The 8,562-nt window shown below is 40.0% G+C and overlaps 1 non-coding gene across 1 annotated transcript; it reads left to right on the top strand.

Annotated features, from left to right (window-relative positions):
• The first annotated feature begins 4,480 nt into the window (after positions 1–4,480).
• On the top strand, positions 4,481–4,587 carry LOC141675386 (small nucleolar RNA R71). Its single transcript, XR_012556042.1, has one exon. It is a non-coding gene; the product is annotated as a small nucleolar RNA R71 (small nucleolar RNA).
• Positions 4,588–8,562: the final 3,975 nt, after the last annotated feature.

The raw sequence follows: 8,562 nt of genomic DNA, 5'->3' as shown, positions 1-8,562 counted from the left end.
CCTATCGTGCCACCTCTTCACCTTTTCCTTATACATTTTGTTATTCTCGTACGCTTGAAGTCGAAATTCATCAAGTTCATTAAGCTGAAGCATTCTTTTCTTACCAGCTGCATCTAAATCCAGGTTCAATTTCTTCAATGCCCAGTAGGCCTTATGCTCAAGCTCCGCTGGTAGATGACATCCCTTACCGTACACCAACTGAAACGGTGACATCCCTAGTGGAGTTTTGTACGCTGTTCTGTAAGCCCAAACAGCTTCATCGAGCTTTAAAGACCAATCCTTCCTTGACAGACAAACAACCTTCTCTAGAATGCGCTTTATCTCTCTGTTAGACACTTCCGCTTGACCATTTGTTTGCGGATGATAGGCAGTAGCTACTCGATGATTCACATTATAACGCTGCATCATAGAAGTGAACTTACGGTTGCAAAAATGCGATCCTTCATCACTTATGATTACCCGAGGTGTTCCAAACCTTGTGAAAATTTGCTTATGAAGAAAATTTAGCACTACCTTTGCATCATTTGTCGGTAAAGCTTTAACTTCGACCCATTTTGAGATATAATCGACTGCCAGCAAGATGTACTGATTATTGCAAGACGCGATAAAAGGCCCCATGAAATCGATTCCCTACACATCAAAGACCTCGACTTCAAGCATCACATTTAATGGCATCTCATCCTTCCTTGACAAATTTCCCACTCTTTGGCAACGATCACACCTTAAAACAAACTGATGAGCATCCTTGAACAAAGTAGGCCAGAAAAAACCTGCTTGCAGAATACGAGCTGCCGTCTTCTCACCTCCATAGTGTCCACCATAAACCGTGGAATGGCAGTCTCGTAATATCCCCTCCGTCTCACAGAACGGGATACATCTCCTGATGATCTGGTCAGCTCCCTGTCTAAACAAATATGGTTCATCCCACATATACCACTTCACCTCATGCAGAAACTTCTTCTTTTGAGCGGATGTCAAATTAAGAGGCATTATATTGCTGACAAGATAGTTTACAATATCTGCAAACCATGGTTCTTCCTCCTGAATTGCAAACAACTGCTCATCCGGAAAAGCTTCATTGATTAACGTCCTATCTTGTGATGTAGAATCGGGATTCTCCAACCTAGAGAGATGGTCAGCTACTTGATTTTCAGTACCTTTTCTATCTTTGATCTCTAACTCAAATTCCTGAAGTAAAAGCACCCAACGAATGAGTCTCGGCTTCGAATCCTTCTTAGAAACCAGATAGCGAATAGCTGCATGATCAGTGAATACTGTTACTTTCGTACCAAGCAGATAAGATCGAAATTTCTCAAAGCCAAAGACTTTAGCCAAAAGCTCCTTCTCAGTAGTGGTGTAGTTCAATTTGGCACCATTTAAAGTCTTACTCGCATAGTAGACCACATGGAAGAGATTTTTCTTGCGCTATCCCAGAACTGCACCTACCGCATAATCACTCGCATCACACATCATCTCAAACGGTTCTGTCCAATCTGGTGCTGTAATAACTGGTGCAGTGATCAAACTTTTCTTGAGAGTCTCGAATGCTGCCAAACATTCATTATCAAATTTGAAAGGCACATCTTTCTCAAGCAAATTGCACAACGGCTTAGATATCTTTGAAAAGTCCTTGATGAATCGCCGATAAAAACCCACATGACCAAGAAAACTACGGATTCCTTTCACAGAATTGGGTGGGGGAAGATTTTCAATGACTCCCACCTTGGCCTTGTCCACCTCCAGACCCTTGCTAGAGACCTTATGCCCAAGGATAATGCCTTCACGCACCATAAAATGACATTTCTCCCAATTAAGCACCAAATTAGTTTCCATGCATCTTTTGAGTACGGCGCGCAGATTATTCAAACATTCATCATATGAGTGTCCAAAGACGGAGAAGTCATCCATGAACACTTCGACGTTATTTCCAATCATGTCAGAGAATATAGCCATCATACATCTCTGAAAGGTGGCCGGGGCGCCACATAACCCAAACGAAACTCTACGAAAAGCAAATGTGCCAAATGGACAAGTGAAGGTAGTCTTTTCCTGATCCTCTGGTGCAATACAAATCTGATTATACCCGGAATAACCATCCAGAAGACAAAAATACTCATGTCCCACCAATCTGTCAAACATTTGATCAATAAATGGAAGAGGAAAGTGATCCTTCCTTGTGGCTTTGTTCAATTTCCTATAATCCATGCATACTCTCCATCCTGTAACTGTTCGAGTAGGGATGAGCTCATTCTTTTCATTTGCGACCACAGTGATACCTCCTTTCTTAGGTACACATTGTACGGGGCTCACCCACGAGCTGTCAAAAATAGGATAAATGATGCCTGCATCTAGCCATTTCAGAATTTCTTTCTTTACCACCTCCTTCATGATCGGGTTCAGTCTTCGCTGCTGTTCCACAGTTGGCTTACTACCTTCCTCTAACAGAATTTTATGCATACAATATGAAGGACTTATCCCCTTGATGTCTGCTATGGTCCATCCTATAGCCGATTTGAATTCTCTCAAAATCCTTAAGAGCTTGTCTTCCTCACTACCTGAAAGGTCAGCTGAAATAATAACAGGTAACGTAGATGAATCACCTAAAAAAGCATACCTCAAGTGTCCAGGTAATGGTTTGAGCTCCAAGGTAGGTGCTTCCTCTATTGATGGTTTAAGCTTCCCTTCAGCATTCTTAAGGTCAGAAGTACCAAGAGATTCAAATGGTATGTCCAGCTTTCGCTTCCATGGAGAAGCGTTCAGATATTGTAATTGCTCGTTGCTATCTTCATCATCGCTGTCAAAATCCCCCAATAAGGCCTTTTCCAATGCATCAGACATTAGCATGTGCTCGAGTTCCGAAGTAACCGCGGAATCAATCACATCCACTTTTAAGCACTCCTCATCTTCTGTAGGGAATTTCATTGCCTTGAATACGTTGAAGGTCACATCCTGATCTTGGACCCGCATAGTAAGTTCCCCTTTTTGCACATCTATCAAGGTACGGCCAGTAGCCAATAAAGGCCTCCCCAAGATTATGGGAATCTTCTTATCTTCCTCAAAATCCAGAATAACAAAATCTGCTGGAAAGAAGAGCTTATCCACCTTGACGAGCACATCCTCAACTATGCCCCTTGGGTAAGTAATGGAACGGTCCGCCAATTATAGCGACATGTATGTGAGTTTTGGATTAGGCAGATCCAGCTTTTTAAAGATCGACAACGGCATCAGATTAATGCTTGCTCCCAAATCACAAAGGCACTTGTCAAAAGTTAGATTGCCAATGGTGCAAGGAATGGTGAAGCTTCCTGGATCTTTCAGTTTTGGTGGTAACTTTTGTTGCAGAACAGCGCTGCATTCTTCCGTGAGAGCAACGGTTTCAAGGTCATCCAGTTTCACCTTCCTTGAAAGAATAGTCTTCATAAACTTCGCATAACTAGGCATTTGTTCCAGAGCCTCAGCGAAAGGTATATTGATGTGAAGTTTCTTGAACACCTCCAGAAACTTCCCGAACTGTCTATCCAGCTTTTGTTGCTGTAATCTCTTAGGAAAAGGTGGTGGAGGATAGAGCTGTTTCTCCCCTGTATTAGCCTCAGGTAGAGTATGTTTAACAGTAGACTTCCTTGGTTCCGTCGCTTTCTCCTTTTGCTTAGATTCTTCTTCTCTAATTTCAGCTTCTACTTCTTTTGCCTTTTCAGCCTCAGCTACTTTTCCAGACCTTAAGGTAATAGCCTTGACTTGCTCTTTAGCTTCCTTCCTGCCTGGTACTTCCGTGTCACTGGGAAGAGTGCCAGGTTGACGATTGAGCACTGCATTAGCTAATTGACCGATTTGATTTTCCAAGGTCTTGATAGAAACCGCCTGACTCTTGCACAACAGCTTAAGTTCCTCAAAATCAGCACTAGTAGGTGCAGCTGCACTTCCCTGTTGAGGATATGATTGCCTTGTAGCATACTGCTGTGGTTGCTGGAATCTAGGTGGGTTAAACTGTTTACTCACTCCTTGCTGATATGTTGGCTGAATCGCATTCTGATTATTCCCCCAGCTGAAATTTGGATGATTTCTGTTATTAGGATGATAGGTCACTGGCACAGGCTGCTGTTGTCGCTGATAATTATTCACATACTGAACAGATTCGTTGACAAGAGAACACTGATCCGTAGCATGAGAACCTGCACAAAGCTCACAAACCATAGCTATTTGATTAACTCCATACGTAGCTAGAGAATCGACCTTCATTGATAGCGCTTGGAGCTGGGCTGCAATAGCGGTGGCTGCATCAACTTCCAGAATACCTGCTACCTTGCCTGACGTCATCCTCTGAGTTGGGTTTTGATGCTCATTTACAGCCATCGTCTCTATAAGATTATACGCCTCAGTATAGCTTTTAGCCCATAAGGCTCCTCCAGCTGCTGCATCGAGCATGGGCCGAGATTGGGCCCCCAAACCATTATAAAAACCAGTGATCACCATCCAATCCGGCATTCCATGATGTGGACATTTTCTCAACATTTCCTTGTAGCGTTCCCAAGCCTCGCACATAGATTCTGTAGGTTGCTGTGCAAACTGAGTAAGAGCACTCCTCATAGCAGCAGTCTTTGCCATTGGATAAAACTTCACCAGAAACTTTTGCGCAAGATCTTGCCACGTAGTGATGGACCCAGCTGGTTCAGAATGTAACCAGTCTTTAGCCTTATCCCTCAGTGAGAATGGGAAAAGCCTCAACTTGATAGCCTCATCAGTCACGCCATTATACTTAAAAGTGCTGCAGATCTCGATAAAATTCCTTATGTGCATGTTGGGGTCTTCAGTTGCCGCTCCTCCAAAAGAAACAGAATTCTGCACCATCTGAATAGTGCCCGGCTTGATTTCAAAGGTGTTAGCTTGAATAGCCGGATAAAGGATGCTTGACTGAATGTCATCAATTTTAGGCCAAGAAAAATCCATAAGATCTGGATCAGCTTGAACAATACGATCTCCCATGTTTACTGGTTCTTTCTGCTCAGTTCCTGAATCCGAATCCTCAAAATCTAACTTCTCCGGAATATTAAGAACTTCGTCTGTCTCCTCAGCTGTATCTAAAGTCCTCTTGCGAGCACGAGAACGAGTTTGCATAAACGCTTGCTAAAGTACCTGAAACACAACCGAAAAGAGTAAGTAACTACTACGTCCTAATCACTGAGTCCTAATGACCAATGATGGTAAGTACATAAACTAAACAAATACCCCGAGTCCCCGGCAGCGGCGCCAAAAACTTGTTAGGGTGAAAACACGCACTAATATTCACGCAAGTATACGCGTTCGCAAGTAATATAGAATACTTTCTAGTTCGTTCCCTCAGAGACTCAGACTAAATTATTGTCTAATTAAACTCACTCACCAATGTATGATTACTTCTCAATGTTAAGATAATAACACTTAAAATTGTTGATTAAATATTAACTATAATTAACTACTCAATTAACCACTTAACTAACACTTCAATTTATCAATAATAAAACACTCATGAGATCACAACTTCATTATTACTTCCTTCTATAGCCATTGTTATTACCTTTAGCATGTGACAGTGATGACATTAATCGAATAACACGAAACTGATAAAAGCCAACTTTCATTGTACTAATACCATTCTACCAAACATCCACAATTAAGATAGAAGTTGAATAGTCATCAATTATGTTGAGTTCCTATATGTCTACAGAAATTGACAACACAACGATTTAAGCACAAGTTATCCCTTTTGATTACATAGGGCAAATAAAACTGTTAGAGTTACCCACTAATCATGCACAACGTACATGAACCTATGCTAGCATGGCAAGTTCTAAATCTCAAGATCCACCGTCGCTTCACAAGAGATTAACACCCTATCTTATATGTTCGCGACGCACATAAGACGAATACGCACAACCAATACTAGATATCATGCAATCATCACACACTAAAGTATTAAACAATTAACTAAAGAATTCCATAATAAATCCGTTGTAACCCCATGATCACGATTAGCCCATAATAGAACTTATCGCCATCATGGGTTCATATGAAATCATGACAAACAACACAAGAAAATAATAACTACACTAACTATATTAAAACAGAGTACGTCACAAGAGTAAATAAGTCAAAGCAAGAAAACTAGCATCCAACGTTACAACGAAACAAGAATCACAAAAATATATGCTTCCTCTTCGTTGCGGTGTGCTAAATCGGTCTTCTTCCTTATCTCCTTCGCTTCTTGCGTAAAACACAATCTAAAACATAATCTCCTTAATACTCTCTGTGAAAACGTCTCAAATCTACCTATATAATAGTCCCATAAAACTTAGATTACATAGAAGTTGGAAGCCACACAGAAGTAGAAGTCTAAAATAATTCAGCTTTTTCCCCGACCTTGCGCGGCCGCTCAGCATATCTGCGCGGGCGCGCAGGCTGCTGCGCGGCCGCTCAGCATTGCTGCGCGGGCGCGCAGGACCCTACTGGAAAAATTCCAAGCTTGCTCCGTTTCTTCGCCGTAATCTGCCCATTCCTTTCCTCTCGCAATGGTGAACACATGCCAAGGCTTATTCTTGATGATTCCTCCCTCGAAATGCAACTAATACCCTGAAATGCATAAACACTAGAAAAACGCATCAAATACACAAAATACTTGATTTCAAGACACCAATTTAAGCCATTTTAAGATGTTCTAAGTGGTATAAAATGCCACTTATCAACACCCATATATATATATACATTTCATACACTCCTTGAAAACCTCTGTTATGAAAATTATAAACAGAGATGTAATATCCAATGAATTTGGAAAGGAGAAAACCTTGGCATAAACCTGATATCTTGCTGATCAGGCAAAGATACCAATAAGTAACCTTTTCTACTAGTAGATGGACGAATTCCCCACTGGTCATCACCCTGGCCGCAATAGGACCTTATGCTGGACTGCCACTCAGCCACTTACGCATTTGATGGACTCCCACTGAGCCACTTACACTTTCATGGACACCCACTGAGCCCATGTTGCTTATGCCGACTCAAATAGATGAACTTACTTCCCGAACGATGGGCAAGTAATCAAGATGTTTTCTCAAAACAGCAACCTCGTTGCGAATATAAAATACACCACTGAGCCGGATCCCTCAGGTTTTGAGCGAGTATTTAAATCCCCTTCGAAAGGAAGATCTTAAATAAAAAAATGAGTTTTGGGATCCGCTCTAACTATTAAAAATCATTTTGAAGACTCGAAAACATTTTTAAGAATGTTTGGAGTAATGCTGATTTAATGAAATAAACCAGTCCCGATATATTAGAAAATATCTGAATATTATTATTTAAATAATATTCCCATAAAGGATAATCTCTATAAAAATAATTGAAGTAGAAGTTTTAAAACTCATACTTGAAATGAATAATAAATAACCAAAGATATACTTATACGAAAGTACGATCTTTATTTGAATAATCGAAAATAAGTTTGATTATCGAAACATTATTCTTTAATAAAATAAAGAATATTATTTAATAAAATAAGCGGAGTCATAAGTCCTCAAATGAATATTCAAAATAATATTCATTAAATAAAATAAACGGAGTCATAAGTCCTCAAATGAATATTCAAACTAATATTCATTAATTAAAATAAAGTTATCGAATAAACCTTATTCGATTAATAGTTTTGAAAACTACATCTATATATATATAATATATATATAATATACTAGGGAACATCGACTCCCGGTTTTATAAAATGTTCGCCTTTGGGTCCCCTATATTAAGGGTATACGCAACTACTGCTTATCTCTAGCATAGGTATTATGCAATTATAAGCATTGAAATCAACAGATAGATATCAAGATTACGAAACAGACATGCATATATACCATATCACATGCTCTAATATATCGCAAGATTTGCTAATAACAATTATGCACTTATCACAAGATAATGCATATACATATATTTACATCACAACAACAATATGACGGGTAGAAAACTTGCCTGAGTGTTCCCGGATAGACTTAAGCTTAGAGTGGGTCCGATAACCTATGAACAACAACATAAGTTGGAATTAAACCCCGGTCGCTTAAGAAACTAGACTTTAACCAATTGAACACTAACGTTCGCTTATGGTCACTTCTACGCCTAACGAATCACATAAGTTGTTCGAGTACCCTCAGCTCCACCATTTTTAATAAATTAACCATTAAGAATTTTAAGGCGATTCTTTCGCGAGTACCCTACCAACTTCCTAATACAGTTTACATAATTGTTTCATACTCCAATTAGTCATTTAAGGTCCTTAACCAAGGTTTTAAAGTAAGGCGAGGGGTAATGGTTCAGTCGCGAAGCGCCGTTACTTAAAACGGTCGTTTCTCCTAAACCGTACATCGGATTCAAACGAACCACATATCAAAACGAAGCTCGTAACATGAAATATCTAATCATGGCAGTGGTCAAAACCTAACAGTGAGTTCACGGGTCCTGAGGTAATGAACAAAAACAGTCTAAAGTAAATCGGGCATTACGACGACTATGTTTACGCGATTACCAAATTTTATACTACTC

This window comes from Apium graveolens, chromosome 7, assembly GCF_009905375.1.
Source record: "Apium graveolens cultivar Ventura chromosome 7, ASM990537v1, whole genome shotgun sequence".
Classification (NCBI taxonomy): Eukaryota; Viridiplantae; Streptophyta; class Magnoliopsida; order Apiales; family Apiaceae; genus Apium; species Apium graveolens.
The sequence above is the reverse complement of the archived record's forward strand: the minus strand, read 5'-3'. Positions and strand labels throughout refer to the sequence as shown.